The sequence below is a fragment of the Camelus bactrianus genome, chromosome 1 (assembly GCF_048773025.1).
Source record: "Camelus bactrianus isolate YW-2024 breed Bactrian camel chromosome 1, ASM4877302v1, whole genome shotgun sequence".
Taxonomy (NCBI): Eukaryota; Metazoa; Chordata; class Mammalia; order Artiodactyla; family Camelidae; genus Camelus; species Camelus bactrianus.
Window position 1 is genome coordinate 119,228,800 of NC_133539.1, and position 18,131 is coordinate 119,246,930.

General features: G+C 43.6%; 1 protein-coding gene and 1 non-coding gene across 5 annotated transcripts in view; both read right to left on the reverse strand.

Annotated features, from left to right (window-relative positions):
• Positions 1-18,131, reverse strand: part of PLCL2 (phospholipase C like 2) — a 256,524-nt gene that overhangs the window by 119,442 nt on the left and 118,951 nt on the right. The gene's annotated exons all lie outside the window — the stretch shown is intronic.
• TRNAA-AGC (transfer RNA alanine (anticodon AGC)) lies at positions 4,549-4,621 on the reverse strand. Its single transcript has one exon. It is a non-coding gene; the product is annotated as a tRNA-Ala (tRNA).

An 18,131-nucleotide genomic window follows, 5' to 3' on the forward strand; every position in this document is an offset into this window, starting at 1 on the left:
AAGCACCTTTAAAAGCCAGCAACAAGGTGGGGAGGGTGTAGCTCAGTGGTAGAGCACGTGCTTAGCATGAACGAGGTCCTGAGTTCAATCCCCAGTACCCTCATATAAACAAATAAATAAATACCTAATTACCCCCCCAAAATAAAGACTAAATAAAAATTTTAAATTTAAAAAAATTCAGCAACAGTGAGAGGGAAACTGAACCATATGTGAGGAAAACACAGGCCCCTAATTTCTGGCCGGGTGTGTGACTCATAGTCATTACACACGTAGTCATGGAAGAGCTTTGTTACAAGCTTTGATTAATTTTCCAGATTTTCCCCAGCTGGGGAGGTGTTTCATCTGAATAGGTCAACTGTCCACAGACGGCCACAACCTGCAAATCTTGTGCAGCCTGGAAGGGCAAGCAGGTATTTTAGGAAAGAAGAACCCTGTTCTTTGATTTATGCCATCAGCACAGCAAGTAACTAAGTGTAACGACCGTAAGTGACTCAGCCTAGAAGTGCCGTGTGACTCCTGCCTTCGACTGGAGTCGACTGAGGCCCACAACAGGTAAGTCTCTCGAGACAGCAACCTCCCAGCTTCTCAAGCCGACCCTCAGGCCTCAGGTCAGTGATTCCATCTGCAATGTAACTTTCAGTATTATGAAATGTAATTGTATTTCCACTGGAGTTGATGGAAAGGTGCCTTCCGGAAGCCAGTCTGCCCCGAAGACAACCACCCCATCTGCCTTGAAAGGAGACCACAGAAAAGTCAAATTTAAGGTCTGGCCAAGCTCACCTGCTCCACAGTGACTGTAGAAGGGATTACGTGCCCCTGAGGGGACACTCTGCAGTGTCTGGGATGACACTGTTTCACTGTCATGGCCGGGGGGGCGGGGTGCTACTGGCATCTAGAGGAAAGATCAGGGATGTCGCTAAACATCCTATGACACAAAGGCTAGCCCCTCACAGTGAAGAATCCTCCAGCCCAAAATGTCAGCAGTGCTGAGTCTGGAAACCCTGGACTATAAAGACTGAAGGGTTAATACCTTCACCCGGACAACACAACGCGGAGAACTGGGCCCGAATAAACAGAAAGACGACTTCCAACACTCATCCTCCCGAGGCCCACGCCAAGGGTAGTCAAAGACAGCCTTGATTTTGAAACCATATTGCTAAGCCTGCTGAAATAAACGTTTTTACAAAATCATGTATTCATTTTCCTAGCTAACATATGCAGCCTTTAAAAAAAAAGACCTAATCCTCCCCTCACCCAAAAAAAATTTCCCCAGGGAAATAATCTTTTGTTCTTTCAGGGATGCAGTTACACTTAACATTTTCCCTAAATTTATGTCAAATGATGAGCACTGAACACAGCTTGCTTGCTTGCTTGCTTGCTTTTCTTTCTTTTTTGAAAAACAAGTTGGCAAGAACATAGAGAACAGACAAACCACAGACTTTATCAAACAGAATCACATGGCACTCTGGGTGGCCTGGAAGGCACAGAACCCCAGCTCAGGCTCCTGCAACGGCATTTACTGAGAAGCCCGGCTTCAGGGAGCGGGTGGGACAGGCTGGTGCGGGCACCCCAGCCCCAGGAGACGGGCGCACACGCAGTCCCGGCACCAGACTCATTTCTCGATTTCTCCTGAACAGGCCAATCAGGACAGTGCTTTCTAGAACACCAATCAGGCTCCAGAATGAAAAAATAAAATGTGTAAGAAATTGCAGACTTCCATGAGGCATCTCTTGCTGAAAGTTCGGGAAATGTTTATCTTGCTGCCCAAATGACTAACGCCAGGGGCTGTGGCATTGTGTTTCCTGAGTCACGTGGGGGCTTTGCTTCAGGACGGTGGGTCAGGATTCCACCATCTCTGGTCCTGTTCTGAGACCCTCTACTGCGGTCAAGAGAAGGGGTTGTCCTGGGCGGTCCCTGTAGAAAGGAACCTATGACCGTGTGAAGATTACAGCCACCTTCCACCCGAAAAGCCATTTCGATGTTTGCATTAATGTTTCAAAGAGGAAGGAACTTTGAACTTTAAGTGAAATGCAGGTTACAACCACATAAACCATGAGCAGTCTTTTATAACCTGAACTTTCCCATGCACTCCTGATCACAAACATTCTTTTCTGTTGACTGCCTAAGATACCAAATGTCTCAGAAATTTAAATATCACTACATCTAATGTCTGAAACTGCCTCCCATGCAAATTACATAAAAATTCTTTTATTTAAATTTTTTTCATAAAAATTCTTTTAGATGACGTATGTATCCTGATTTTTGGTTTCAGGAAAAAAAGATTTGTTTTTACTCTTTTTTTAAACTATGGGGAACTCAAAAGGTAGATTCCTATGACAAACACCAGAAAAATCCTGATTAATTAAAGATTTAAAGGTAGAAAATGAAAATAAATGTGAATATTTGTACAAATTCCCATCCTTATGTAACCCAGGATTGAGGAAGGACTCTTTCGACACTAAACTGAAGACAGAAAGCATGAACAAAACATTTTGTTACATTTTAGAAAAATCTTCCTGATCAACAAAAGCAACATAAACAACAGTAAGCGCCATAACCAACTAGTGGAATGCTACAACAATCAGGGACACCCGGCAACAAAGATAGAAGACTAAATATTTATAAAGCCCTTGGAAATCAAAAAGACAAACGGCTGAGGAAAAAAATAAGCAAAAAACATGAACATGTAATTCATGGAAAAATAAACATGAAAAAACTTCAATCTCCCCAGTGCTCACAAAAACACAAATTAAAACAAAGATATGCATTTTCTGCCTATTAAATGAGTGTTGGTGGATAGTGATGGTGACATGCAGCGAGGCTGAAGCTGCGAGGAGACAGGGCCTTCCTCGCTGCTCGTGGACCTGCAAATAGGTAAAGCCTTTATGGGTTTGCTCACCTACAGCAACAGACTCACAGACATAGTAAATGATCTTAGTGCCAAGGAAAGGGGGTGGGAAGGGGTACGTTTGGGAGTTTGAGATTTTTGCAAATGTTAGCCACTACACATAAAAATAGATTTTTTTTTAAGTTTCTTCTGTATATAGCACAGGGAACTATGTTCAACATCTTGTAATAACCTTTAATGGAAAAAATATGAAAACAAATACATGTATGTATCTGCGTGACTGGGACATTGTGCTGTACACCAGAAATTAACACATTGCAACTGACTGTACTTCAATTAAAAAAAAAATGTTCCCTTTGATTCCATTTCCAGGGTTTATCCAAAAGAAATGATATGAGATGTTCATAAAGATGCACATATTAAATGCACTGTTTATCGTTTTAAGTGAACAACCAGGGGCCTGCGTGTCTGGGCCTCGTGCCCACCTCCCGCAGTGACTGACTGCCACTAGTTCCACCACCTGAGGGTGCCCAGCAGTCTGCCTCTCCCATCACCTCGTTCAGCCCCCATCTCTTCACTCAGGGGCCCGCAACAGCTCCCTACACAGCATCCTGTCCCTTTGCAGGTCTTCCTCCCTCCACCTGCCATCAGAATGAGATTTTTTTAAATTGATGTATAGGTGATTTCCAATGTTGTGCTAGTTTCAGGTGTACAGCAAAGTGATTGAGTTATACATACATAATGTTCTTTTTCACATTCTTTTCCATTACAGGCTATTACAAAATAATGAATACAGTTCCCTGTGCTGCACAGTAGGACCTTGTTATTCATCTTTTCTATATACAGTAGTTTGTATCTGCTAATCCCAAACTCCTAATTTATCCCTCCCCCAACCCCTGCCCCTTTCCGCTTTGGTAATCATAGTTTGTTTTCTACGCCTGTGAGAATCAGATTTTAAGAAGACAAATCGAGTAACTTCACACCCTTGGCAAAAGCTTCAAGGGTCTTCCGCAGCCTTAAGTCCAAACTCCTGACCCCTGGTCGAGAGCCGTGGCTCTCCTGACCTCTGGTCACCCAGCCAGCGTCCCCTCCCCGCCCCCAGGACACTCTGAAGTTCCCGCAGCGGGCCAAGCGGGTCTCTGTGTGCACAGCTCCCTCTCCTGACCTACCCTCCTGCAGCGCATCCTCGGGGCCAGGGCCGCAGGCGCCACCTGGGGGAGCCTCCGCGCCCACGACCTCGGCACACCCTGTCCACGTGCCTCGCCCCAACCCCACCGCGTGGGAATGAGGGGCTTAACTGTGGGTCACCTGGCTTGCAGGTTTCTCAGGTCACCTTTCTCATGGCTTTGCCTTCTCAGAGGACACAAATGCCTCTGCAAGCCCGCCACCCCGTCCTTACACACACGCCAAGCCCTTCCAGGTCCACAACGTCCGCCAGCAACGCTCCTGTCACTCACACTCCACCCTCCACGGCACACACGCCTGGGGCAGCGGCCGGAGACAGCGAGACTCCAGGTGGGCACCGGTCCTGAAAACTTGGCCCTTGAGACGTCACAGGTGCATACAGTGGACACCACATGAACTAACTAGTAGGATGATGATCAAATCCAGGCCTACAGATATATATAAACTCAGATTCAACTAAAATTTTTTAATTCTTTTTGGGGGGAGGTAATTAGGCTTTTATTTATTTATTTTAATGGAAGTACTGGGGATTGAACCCAGGACCTTGTGCATGCTAGGCACACGCTCTACCACTGAGCCATACTTTCCCCCCAGATTCAACTAAAAGTGAAGTGAGCGTTTGTTCTATGTCAGAACTTACTCTAGGACTTACTCTATGCAAAGTGCTTTCATATCCAGTATCTCCCTGAATCCCTGAAATAACTTTTTCGGGTAGGTGTTATTATTATTCTCATTTTGCAAGGGAGGAAACGGACCCTGTGAGACACTGGAGACTTGCCGGGGTCACTCAGGTCGTAAGTGGCAGCAACAGGACTGGAACCTGGGCTGTCAGATTCCGACACCAGCACTTTCCTCTGTGAATACTATTTATGAGGTCTTCTTTTCTAGTCTTTAACATCAACACACAATTAATTCAGCTTAATTAAATTTTGACAGCCAACACTCATTTGGCAACCAGGTGATTCTATCTGCTGATATCGAAAGTCTGTTATTTAAACTGTTTTTATAGGAACAGAACTTTTATGCGCTTTTTTTCTAAGGAAGAGAAGCAGATGGGGAGGGAAGAGGGAAAAAAAGAGTAGAAAGAGATTAAACAAGAAATAATAAGCATCATTTAAGGGTTCCTCTCCTACCTCATATATCTTTTTCTAAACTCAAGTCAATTAAATCGAGCCATGGTCAGCTTCTGGGCTGACATACGTCCCAGACACAGACCTCAGTACAAGCTGGGTCCCGGACTGGGAGGAAGAGAATTTGGATCTGAGCAGAAGCATTCATGCCAAGATATGGGCCCTACCCACCCTATCACCACATTTATAGAGAAAAAAATTACAGTGACTTGACCAGAATATACATCTCAGAACATGGGGTAATCAGATGTACACTGGAGGTCAGTGAAAAAGGAGACGAAGGTGCTTCCAAGGTTTCTTGCTTGGGCCATAACAACAACAACAACAACAACAACAACAACAACAACAAATGCCGTTAATGACACAGGAACTCTTGGAGGGGAAGCAGACCAAAGGGGAAAATCAGGAGCGGCACCTGGGACATGCTGACCTTCCGGGGCCTGGAAGAGAGTTCCATGAGGCTTAAGAAATTCAGGGACGCGAGGTGAGGGGGATGATGGGGTTGCCAGATCTGAGACTTGTCCCTCGGGATGTTGATGGAAGCATCCCTTGTTTATTATTCTTGGTTCAATTTCTTAGAAATGAACAGAGGCTGCAGAAGGCTGGGTCAAAAGGGCAAACACTGACTTGCGAGGAAAGCCCTTGGAGTTAAAGAAAACAGTCACTCTGGCTCTCTTATTTATAGCAGCTCTGATCAAAACAGAGATATGATCAGCCAAGGTCCTCTCCAGACTTGTGCAGGACCACTGATGCCCAGAGAGAATACATAACAATGAGGAGCCTTTGGAACACGGCCGCTCCCAGCACTGCTCTGCCCCGCAGAGGCGGGGCCAGCGTCTCCTCCCAGCCACCAGCACCTGGGCACCTGCAGCGCTGCCCCGCGTGCGGGCGCCCTCCTGTCCCCTTGGGAATCTGGCCTGTCTTCAAATGAGGGGATGGAAATAGGAACCCATGAGGTTGCCTCCTCCAGCTAAATGGAGAAATAACCAAGGCATACTCTCAACTACTCTAAATACTTTTGAGATTAAAGGAAGAGGGAAGAAACGTGGGGAAGAAACGTGGGGCTTTTCCCTCGGAAGAGCACTGCTCCGGGTTCTGAGATGGAAGACACACTGGCCACATTCTGGCTGGGAGGATATGACCTACACTAAGGGTGACGTGACTCTGCCTCTGTGGCTACCTTGGCCAAGCCCCCTCCCAGAACACATCTCCACCTGTAAGGAGAGGCCTCGTCTACCTGAGAGTCCCTGAGAGCCTTCCTTGGAGAGGCTGGATCCTGGATGCCAGCGTGGAGCCTTCTTTAAGTTTCGGGAAGGCCCAGTCCTCCCAGATTCGGGGATGGTGGGAAAGCTTCCTGGAGGACTGGAGACTGTCCAGAGACGGGGAGAAGGAAGAACACACCACATCCATGGCCCCCAGAGCAGGAGAAGTGTTGGCAGATGTATCTGCGCACGGAGTACTCAGGCGGACTGAAGCCCACGGCCATAGTTGAATAGGCTGAGAGGCTGGGGAGGCTTTTTATCATTTATTTATTTGTAGTGGAGGAACTGGGGACTGAACCCAGGACCTCGTGCATGCTAGGCAGGCGCTCTACCACTGAGCTATACTCTACCCCTACCCTGTGCCAGGCTCTTTTCTAAACTTAAGAAGGACTCAAAGCGACTCCCAGAGTGCTGGGTGACTTTGCCACACTGCCCCGAATCCTTGCCTGTCTCCTCAGGGGACTTTTCTGGATTTGGAAACATGTTATCTCTGCGGCAGAGTCAACCCTGATTTTCAGGAACCTACAAGTCCCAAGCCCAGCTCCACCTAGATGCCCTGGGGCGAGTCCTGGCAAAGGGCAGGTCTCTCCCGGTCCTGGCCCCACCCCTTGGCCTCCGGGTCTCTTACCCTCAGCACTGAAATGTGCTCAGGCCTCTCCCTTCTCCCTTTCTTTTTCCTTTAAACCTGTCCTCAAGCTCTCTCCAGCTACAATCCTCCCCCAAACCATTCACAACGAACCTTGAGAAAATGTCTCAGCTCCAGCCTCCACTTTTCCACCTCCTACTCACTCCTCAAACTGTCACTCCTTGGAATGGATGTTTGCCAAGGTCACCCACAACCTCCAGGACACTGAATGCAGTGGCTGTTTCTGAGTCCTTGTCTTATTTAATAACAATGATGCTACCACTGTTTCCCGAGCACTCCTTTTAAAAAAATTTTTTAATTGAAGTATAGTTGGTTTACAATATTGTGTTAGCTTCAGCTGTACAGCAAAGTGATTCAGTTATACATATATATATAATATATATATATTCTTTTCCATTATAAGTTATTACAAGGTATTGAATGTAATTCCTTGTGCTATTCAGTAGGACCTAGTTGTGTTATCTATTTTATACATAGTAATGTGTATCTGCAAATCCCAAACTCCCAGTTTATCCCTTCCCATCCCCTTCCTCCACTGGTAACCACAAGTTTGTTTTCTATGTCTGTGCGTCTCTTTCTGTTTTGTAAATAAGTTCATATGTACTAATTTTTAGATTCCACACAGAAGTGATGTCATATAGTGTTTGTCTTTGAATTACTTACTTCACTTAATGCGATAATCTCTAGGTCCATCCATGTTGCTGCAAGTGGCATTTTTTAGGGCTGAGTAGTATTCCACTGTATAAATATACCACAACCCCTTTATCCAGTCATCTGTTGACAGACATTGAGGTTGTTTCCATGTCTTGGCTATTGTAAATAGTGCTGCTGTGAACGCTGGAGTGCAAGTGTCTTTTCGAATTAGTCTTCCCTGGAGGTATGCCCATATGCCACGTATGACACTCCCTACCGTGTGCACTTTACAAGTCTTCACCACCAGTTGATGAAGTAGGGTTTACAAACCGCCTGTCTCCATGCTTTCTCCTCCCTCCTTCCTGGTCTCCGCTTGGGCTGCTCTTTGTCTTCCCCTTAAACACTGACGTCCCCTAGCTTCTGTCCTTGGCTCCTCCCAGGGCTGCTCTATCCAGGTCCCGGCCCCAGTTACTATGCACAGGAACCACAATCCGTCTCTCCAGCCAGGCTACAGACTGGTCCCTCCAACTGGTCTACTGTCACCTCCTCAGAGGCCTCAGGGTCAACATGTCCACAGGGACCCCAGCTCCGGCACCACGTTTGAATTAGGTGCTCTAGCCGGTGCTCTCCCCAGGCCTGCCCAGCCCTGACCACCCTGTCTTGTAGTCACCTGTCCCAAGTACTATGCCTAAGCCTGGGGCTGCCACGCAGTAAGGGTCACTCAGTGATCACAGAATTAACTAACGTGGAGCCATGGAGTCTTTAGCCAGTCAAGTAACCTCCCTGGACCTCAGTGTCCTCCCCTGGAAAGTGGCAGAGATGCATCAGAGGAACCATGGCGTGCTCATCCTGCAGGCTGCCCTTTGAAGGGTCTGCAGTCAAGTCAGTGGAGACAAGCTGCCGGTCCTCCTCCAGTTCACCGCAGACAGCCCAGCACAGCTCTGACAGCCACGCGCTGCTGTTTAAATAAGCATCTCCCACAGACTCTCCTCTTTCTGGAGTATCTCAGACCCTCCAGGGTGAGTGGTGCTTAGCAGGGAACACGCTTTGGCAAACACTAGACCAGCGATTCTCAGTGGGGGGCAATGTTGCCCCCAGAGGACACCTGGGAAAGTCTGGGGACATTTTAGTTGTCACAAGGTGGGGGGGAGGTGCTTCTGACATCCAGAGGGTAGAGACCAGGGATGCTGTTCCACACCCTGCGATGCACAGGAAACTCCCACACAAAGAACTCTCAGCCCTAACTGTGACTGGCGCCTGGGCTGAGAACCCCTAGACTAGACTGATCTTCATTATCCAGGGTCCCTCTGGCTCTAAAGCTGCCAAGGCCACGAGCCACAAAACCGTACCAAGATGCTTCAGATGGAGAAAATGGGATGTCCCGTTCAGAACAGAGACCAAGCAAAGATGGATTCCTTTAAAACCAAGTCAGGTTTGATCAGAGTGTTCACTGACCATTCTGGGCCATTTTCATTTTCGTCTTCAAGTGTTTATCTCATAGGTTTATTTTTAATTATTGAGTTTTGTCAACATTTTCTTTGTGTTATTCTAGTAGCATTATGTTATGGGGAAATAACTGGAAAAAAATTCACTTTAGTTACTGACTCCAACAAATAAGGCAAAATTAAAGGGAATTATGACAGCTGATAGGCTATTGTGCAATCAAATGTTTTGCAAACATTCTGCGAAGATTTATCCAATTCTTAATTGGTGCTGAAAGGGACGATGACTTTATCGTTTCATTTCAGCTTAAAAAAAATTTTCTCTGTGTCTAGATTTCATTTGCTTCAGGAAAGAAGGAAAAGAAAAACAAATTGCTTTAATTTTATATATAGAGCAAAGGATAAAATGAATAACAGCTACCAAAAAGCAATTTTAAATGGATTTTGTTCATCTGTTCCCCACTCCCTTTCTTCCCTCACCATCAAAAGGTTCTGATTATAAATTATTTTATTTGCTAGAATGAAAATCTGATCATGATAGTAAAATAAGATTCATCTCCAAGCAGCTTCAGAGCATAATTTAAATATTATTTAATTATTCTTCCAGAGGAAATCTTTGCAGCTAAAGAATATAATAGTAATAATAAGGTTAACCAAGGCTAACATTTATCGAGCACTGGGGATGTGTCAGGCAAGTGTTTTTCACACGCAATCTCACTCTGAGACTTACAGGCACACCTGGAAGTAGACACTATTATCCATCCCATTTTACAGAGGAGAAAAATGAGGTTCAAAAAAGGGAATTATTCCCCAAAGTGACACTGCTAAGACCCTAAAAGCAGAGCCAGCTCTCACATCTGTCTGATTCTAGAGTATTTGATTTTATGAATAACAGGCCTTGCATTGTTTGTTTGTGAGCAATTCAAAGTTCCTTGAGCAGAAATGCCAGCTATCCTGAAAAATCCATAAAAGACTTAATTCTGATGAGCACAGCAGTAATGTTTAGAAGTACTGGAGAGAGGGATCAAAAGAAAACAGTTCTAACTGTTTTCATGCACTCTCCCTGCAAATTGTCAGCATTTGAAACATGTAGTTCATAGAAATGAGGGCCAATATGGCCAAATCCTTTGTTTTGTGAACTTGAAACAGCCACCCAGAAAGCAGATGGAATGGCTTTAGAAAACATTTGGCGGTCCCTCAAAAAATTAAACAAAGAGTTACCATAAGACCCATCAATTCCACGTCTAGGTATATAGCCAACGAGAAAGGAAAATGAATGCCCAGATGAAAAAACTGCACACAGATGTTCACAGCAGCATTACTCAGAATAGCCAAAAAGTGGCAAGACCCAACATGTCCATCAACTTCTGAGTGGACAAGCATGGTATATGCATCCAATGGAGTATTTCTCAAGCCATAAAAATCACGAAGTACTGACACTACATGCAACCACGTGGAGGAACCTTGAAAACATTCTGCTTAAGTGAAAAAAGCCAGTTGCAAAAGACTGCATATTGTATGACTCCATTTATAGGAACGGTTGATTTCAAATTCAAAGGACAAAGTAAATGTGTAGTTGCCAGGGACCAGGAATGACTGCTAATAGGTACAGTGTTTCTTTTTGGGGAGATGAAAATGTTCTAGAATTCTTAGCCATAGCAATCAGAGAAGAAAAAGAAATAAAAGGAATCCAAATTGGAAGTGAAGAAGTAACTATACATAGAAAACCCTAAAGAAGTGACCAGAAAACTACTAGAACTCATCAATGAATATGGTAAAGTTGCAGGATACCAAATTAATATACAGAAATCAGTTGCATTTCTATACACTAACAATGAAATAGCAGAAAGGGAAATTAAGGAAACAATACCATTTACCATTGTGCCAAAAAGAATACAGTACCTAGGAATAAACCTACCCAAGGAGGCAAAAGGCCTGTATGCCAAAAACTATGACACTGATGAAGGAAATTGAAGATGACATAAACACATGGAAAGATATACCTTGTTCTTGGATTAGAAGAATCAATATTGTTAAAATGGCCATATTGGCCAAGGCAATTTACAGATTCAGTGCAGTCCCTATCAAGTTACCAACAACATTCTTCACAGAGAAGGAACAAAAAATGTTAAAATTTGTATGGAAACACAAAAGACCCTGAACAGCCAAAACAATCTTGAAAAAAGAAGAATGGAGCTGGGGAATCATGCTTCCTGACTTCAGACTATACTACAAAGCTACAGTACTAAAAACAGTATGGTACTCGCACAAAAATAGACACATAGATCAATAGAATAGGATAGAAAGTCCAGAAATAAACCCATGTACATGTGGTCAATTAATCTACAACAAAGGAGGTAAGAATATACAATGGAGAAAAGACATTCTCTTCAATAAGTGTTGCTGGGAAAGCTGGACAGCTACCTGTAAAAGACTGAAATTAGAACATTCTCTAACAACATGTACAAAAATAAACTCAAAATGGATTAAAGACCTAAATGTGAGACCAGATACTATAAAACTCCTAGAGGAAAACACAGGCAGAACACTCATGGATGTACATTACAGCAATATATTTTTTGAACCAGCTCCTGGAGTATTGGAAATAAAAGCAAAAATAAACAAATGGGATCTAATAAAACTTAAAAGCTTTTGCACAGCTAAGGAAATCATTAACAAAATGAAAAGACAACCTACAGAATGGGAGAAAATATTTGAAATGATGTGACAAACAAGGGACTAATTTCCAAAATATACAAACAGCTCATACACCTTAATATCAAAAAAACAAGCAACCCAATCCAAAAATGGGCAAGACCTAAACAAGCAATTCTCCAATGAAGACATACAAATGGGCAATAGGCACATGAAAAAATGCTCAGCATCGTTAATTGTCAGAGAAATGCAGATCAAAACTACAATGAGGTTATCACCTCACACCAGTCAGAATACCTATCATTGAAAAGTCTACAAATGATAGATGCTGGAGAGGGTGTGGAGAAAAGGGAACACACCTACACTGTTGGTGGGAGTGTAGATTGATGCAGCCACTATGGAAGACAGTATGGAGGCTCCTTAAAAAACTGAAAATAGTTTTGTGACCCAGCAATCCCACTCCTGGGCATATATCCGGAGAAAAATAAAATTCAAAAAGACACATGCACCCCAATGTTCATAGCAGCACTATTTACAATAGTCAAGATATGGAAACAACCCAAATGTCCACCAACAGATGACTGGATAAAGAAGATGTGGTACACATATACAATGGAACACTACTCAGCCATAAAAAAGAATAAAATAATGCTATTTGCAGCAATATGGATGGACCTGAAGACTGTCATTCTAAGTGAAGTAGGTTGGAAAGAGAAAGAAAAATGCCATATGACATCATTTATATGAGGAATCTAAAAATAATAACAACAATAATAAGGACCCAAATGAACTACTTATTATTTATAACTATTATTTCTTGAATATGTGTAAGCACATCTGACTGTCCTTTATGACTGGATTACCACATTCTGTTGATTCTTATTTTGTAGTTGGCTTTATTCCTTTGATAACTATGTAAGTTTGAAAAGCTAAAGCTCTAATCTGTTCTTAGAAACAATAATTAGTACATATATGTAAACTAAAAAATGTGCAATATACTGTATATATGTATTTACATGCAATATAATGTGTACGTGCAGTCAAAATGTAACAATGCTACCTAACAAAACTGAAAAAGGAAAAAAAAAATGTTCCAGAATTAGACAGTGGTGATGGCTGCCAAAACTACGAATATACTAAATATACTAAAACCAACACTAAAAACCAATCAAGTGTACGCTTTAAAAGGGTGAATTTTATAGTATGGGAATCACATCCCAACAACAACAAAAAAGCACATTGGATAACTCTAATAAACAAAACGAGCCATAAAGCTCATGTTTATAACTTGAATTGGCTAACATAAATATGTGTGCCAATGGAATTTGGAATTTTAAGTGGACATGTTGATTAACTGTGATGACTTAGGTCATTCACACTAAAAAAAAAAAAAAAAAAAAAACCCTGTATTCCGTAGATTTAAATTCCATATACATGAAATATAGCCGAATAAAATCTGAAATTCTGACCTAGAGGTATCTCCAATATCTAGTAGCCCAGTTCCTCCCAGTCACTGACTTACACTCAGCAACGCTGGTCATACACCAGCCTCCACCCCACGCTGGAAACAGCAGAGCCCCTTACAGAGCTGAGGGGGAAACCGACTGTCCCCGTTTTTGTGCCAATGACCCTGAACTGGCACAGACAGTCAGAGGTTGCCTGTAGGTTGTGGAAAAGACAGCTTGCTCATACTGACAGCTCCAGCGCCTAGAATGTTCACATCCTAGACTTCTTACATTTCACTCTTTTTGTTAAAGACGTTAAATGACCTAAGATCATTTGTATTCATTTAAATACGAGGGAAAAAATAAAAAACTCGTCCTGACAGGTCCGACTGGAAGCGAGTAAACGAGACGGGTTCTAAAGAATGCGGTTTTTAGTACTTTCGGAGTAAGCCACAAAAACTAAGGCTGAGACCCCGGAAACTCTGCTGTAACTGCATTATTTCACTTAACTAAGGTCTAGATAATTCAGTGAGTACAGATCTGCGCTCCAGAGTCTTCATCCAACAGCTTCTGTGTTTGTTCATTTGTTCTACAAATGTTTCTTGAGCACCTGTTGTGTGCTGGGCACCATGCCCGAGCTGAGGGAACCAAGGTGAATAAAACCAGAGACTGTCTCTGCACTAGAGGGTTCTTGGACCACTGGGCAAGACTGTCAGCCATCAAACAGTAAAATACACACATGAAAGTGTGCGATGAACACTAGCGATTTAGAAGGCAGGTAAATTCTAGGAAAGCTGAATCTTATAGAAACTGATGGGATTCTCCAAGACTTATCTTATTCACCTTCATGCAAGGGAGTCCTATTTTATTAAAATAAGGTATTAGACTTGAAATTTTTATTACTCTAACTTGGGAAAACCAACTTGATCTGGATATGCTTACAGACTCTAGAGGGTTCCAGAAAGTATAGTATTAAGAAAAGCAAACTTTGACATATTGAATATAAAAGCAGCAAAGAGTATATCCATTCACTTATTTCAATGAAAAAGATTCATCAAGAAAGGTTGCAAGTTGGATGCTAAATTAAACAGCTACAGTTTGAAGTTCACAGACGCCCATAAAACCAAAGTCAGATGGTAAGTGACATTCGTGAAAATAGTAGAGCAGGAAGCTCCCAAAGTCTGTTCCTCCACAGAAGCACCAAGGAAGCTGGCAAAACTGTCTAAATCGACATTTCTGGAACTGTGGAAGCAACCAAAAGAAACCGAGGGATTAAATCAATAAAAAGAAGTGGAGACTCAGTAGAACAGTCAGCTTTGTGGCATTATAACTTGCCTTGGTCCCATCCTCCACTCCCAGCTCAGGGTCAGGGGGTCGGGGGCACCCTGAAGACAACAGCCCACATTCCCGGTCCAGACACCATCACCAGAAGCAGCAGAACAAAGCTTCTTCGGAAAGACTTGTGGTTGTTTGTTCTGATCTGGTTGCTTGGCTCAGCTCAAAGGGCTTGGCTTAATCTCTCCTAATCTGAAACTCTTCCAGTGTTGAGGTGGGCTCCCTGGGGCTTTGGTCAGAAACACTTCAATGCAAGTATATCAGTTGCTGCTGCCTGGGGGCGATGGGTAACAGTTGAGGCAAATAACACGCTAATCAAGGCCGAGAGATGAGATGCTATGGCACATAAGGACTTTGAAAAGATCAGACACACTCCTGGGAAGCTGAAGCGCTAAGTACATGGAGAAAGCCTGGAAGAGCCCAAAACTCTCACCTCTGAGCAACATGCAGGTTCCGTGCAAGAAGGAAGTGAGGGCTACAGCAGAGCTGCACACGTCTGTCTCATCACCAGCTAATAAAATAAAGATAGCAGTGTCTACACACGACAAAGAATACAGACTTTATGAAATTAGTACAAAAAAAGCCACTAAAGCCACAACCCTGGGGAGTGGAAGCTGATTTCCAGAATTGCCACATTATAGTGTTTAAAATCTCAACAACAAAAAATTATACAGCATGTAAAGAAACAAGAAAGTATGGCCCATATATGAGGGGGAGAAGGCAATTAATAGACACTGTCCCTGCGGAGGCCTCACATTGGACTTACTATATAAAGACTTTAAATCTGTGATTTTAAATACACTCTAAGAGCTAAAGGGAACTCTGTACAAAGAACCAAAGGAAATCATGAGAGTGGTGACTCATCAAATAGAGATGATCACTAAATAGATAGAAATCTTTTTTTTCAAGGAGCCAAAATGAAATTCTGGATTCCAAAGCACTGTCATGGAAACGGAATTCCCACGAGAGGGGCTCACTAGCACATTCAAGCAGGTGGAAGAATCAGCAAAGCTGACACCAGGTCAACTGATACGGTCCAGTCTGAAGGGCAGGAGGAAATAAAAGTGCAGAAAACTGAACGGAGACTAAGAGACGCTGGGTCACCACCAGTCACACAACGTGCACACAGTGAGAATCCCGGGACAAGAGGAAAGGGAAGAAGGACAGAAGGAATGGCTGAAGAAACAATGGCCAACACCCCCCAGTGTGATGAAAAGGAAGACCTGATGTTTACTTAAGGGCAAAGCTAACAGAAGCAGTCGTGTGACACCACTGAATCAAGCCCTATGCCCCGGGTGTGTCTGACTCAGGAAGAGGGAGGCTTTGACAGAAGAGGGGAGTGGCCTGGGAGATGTCACAGCACCCAGGCCAAAGACCTCCCCAGGTGATCAGAGGAAGCAGCAGACAGAAATCCGGGCCTGCATCCCCACAGCCCAGCCTCTCCTACCGGCCTTCAGGCCCCTGGTCTCTGCACTCCTGGCCCTTTCGTAGCTGCGACCTGCTAAGGCCAGGGCCCGCCCCACCCCTCAGAGCCGGACTGCCCGAGGACTCCCGCAGACCCCCTGCTGGGCCCTGCCCACTGCTGAGTCCCCCGTGATGATTGAGGGCTGTCTTCTCCCTCTGACAAGGGCTGAGACACCCCCCACCAGGCTGCAGGGGTCTGAGCCCCCGTGGCTGCTTGGGGAGTCCAACACAAACCATATCCCAACCACTAGCTGGAGGAGCAGGGTGAGAGGTGAGCGTCTTTTGAGCACTTGTAATATTAACAGGTAGCAATCTCTGAAACTTACTCCTAGAAAGAGGTTGTGATATTTTACGTATTTATTATAGAAGGGTTACTGTCTTCTCCAATCAACCCTTTTCTACTTTTTCAGCAGGTATCAATAGGGAGATCAGGGTTCCATATGAAACCTTGGCCTCCAGACGCTTTCTCTTTGTCCAAAGTATTAACTAATGGATGCCTTGATGGGGGAGGGGGGGAGGGGAAAGGGAGAGACTGTCATTAATTAAACCCTGGACTCTGATTACTCCTTTCTGAGGTAGCATACTTAGCTGCCTCTAAAAGATTATTTTCCCCTGAAACATACTATTTTCATTTTAATTACTGTGGGCTAAGAAAGGATTCTGTCCCCGTCCAAACATGGAATGTATCATTCCATAGCCTGTGCCAATTGTGAATTTTCTATTGAGAGAAATATACCCGCGGGAGAGATTCCAATAGCACCACACTTTCTAAGCTCTCTGTTCAACACATTGTACTATTAACAAATACAAGCACAGGAAGATTAACTTCCCAAACGTGGCCCCAACCACAACTATATTTGGTGGAATTACAAGATCTTAGGAATGACTTTTTTTGACAAAGACAGCAACCTTTTGTGAGAGTTAAGAGAGAGAAGACATTAGCAAAGAAAGTTCCATCCAGTCAGAAAAGCATGAGAGACTTCAAATCTTTCAAGTTACCATTTCTAGACCATCTTTAAATCTCACGGTTGTTTTAAAGTTTTGAGGGGTGTTACATGCTTAAAATAGGTTCTGACTTAGCTTTTCTATTCCAAACTCGAAATCGCAGTGCTGAATTCCAAACACTAAAATTCTGCTTGAATACGTTTTAACATAACCAAAACCGCACAGCCAAACTCTTCCAGTAGTTAAGATTCTGCTTCGCAGAAATTAATTTTAAAAGTTCATTGACTATGAAAAAGCACAAATTTTCCCCCACCTTGCCACAGATTCAAAATAGCTTTTGTTGCATCACATTCTTTACAAATAGCTGCGCGCAATTCTCTCTTTTGTTCTCCTGTTAAAAATATGTGTTAACTTAAGCAACGTACTCAAATCAAAGCATCTTCAACTTTTTTCCCACAGCTACCAGTTTCTTGGAGGAAATTCTTCCACATAGATATTAATTCAGATACTAATATCTTAAGATTTCCTGTGCCCTTATTTAAATAGACAGTAGGTCTGTTCGGACTCTTCATTAAATTCTTTCTTCGTAATTGCCTGATTAATAGGCAGAGGCCGTGGTAAAGACTGTGCTAAAACCACGTACACCTGTCCTCAGAAAACATTTTCTGCACTTGTACGCAAAAATGAACAGTGGTATTCCGGGAGTTTGGAGCCTTGTTCTTCCAAAGTCGTCAGTATTTGACTTCACCTTTGTCTAAAATGCAGGTGGCAGGGTGTCTCCTGCTTTCCTCGTCTACGTCCCCATCCGGCCTTTGAGGAATTCTGAAAGCGTGGTGAAACGGGATCTCCTCTTAGGGAAATCCAGATGCTGTTTCCCTCGAAAGATTGCTGTCAGCTCGCGAGCTCACTTAGAGATGTGTCATCAGCTTGCCAACATCAGGTGTGACAGTCACCAGGCCACAGTTCTCCATTAAGCAGGTACCTCGTCTTCCCAATACATCAGTCCCTTGACCTCTGGGTCACTTTACCCAAAGGGTTCTTACATGATACAGACAGATGGTCAAACATATAACAGGAAAACATAATCTCCCTGCCGAATTATTTTAAAGAGAGATTCTCTACGAAGGTAAATTTATTCTGG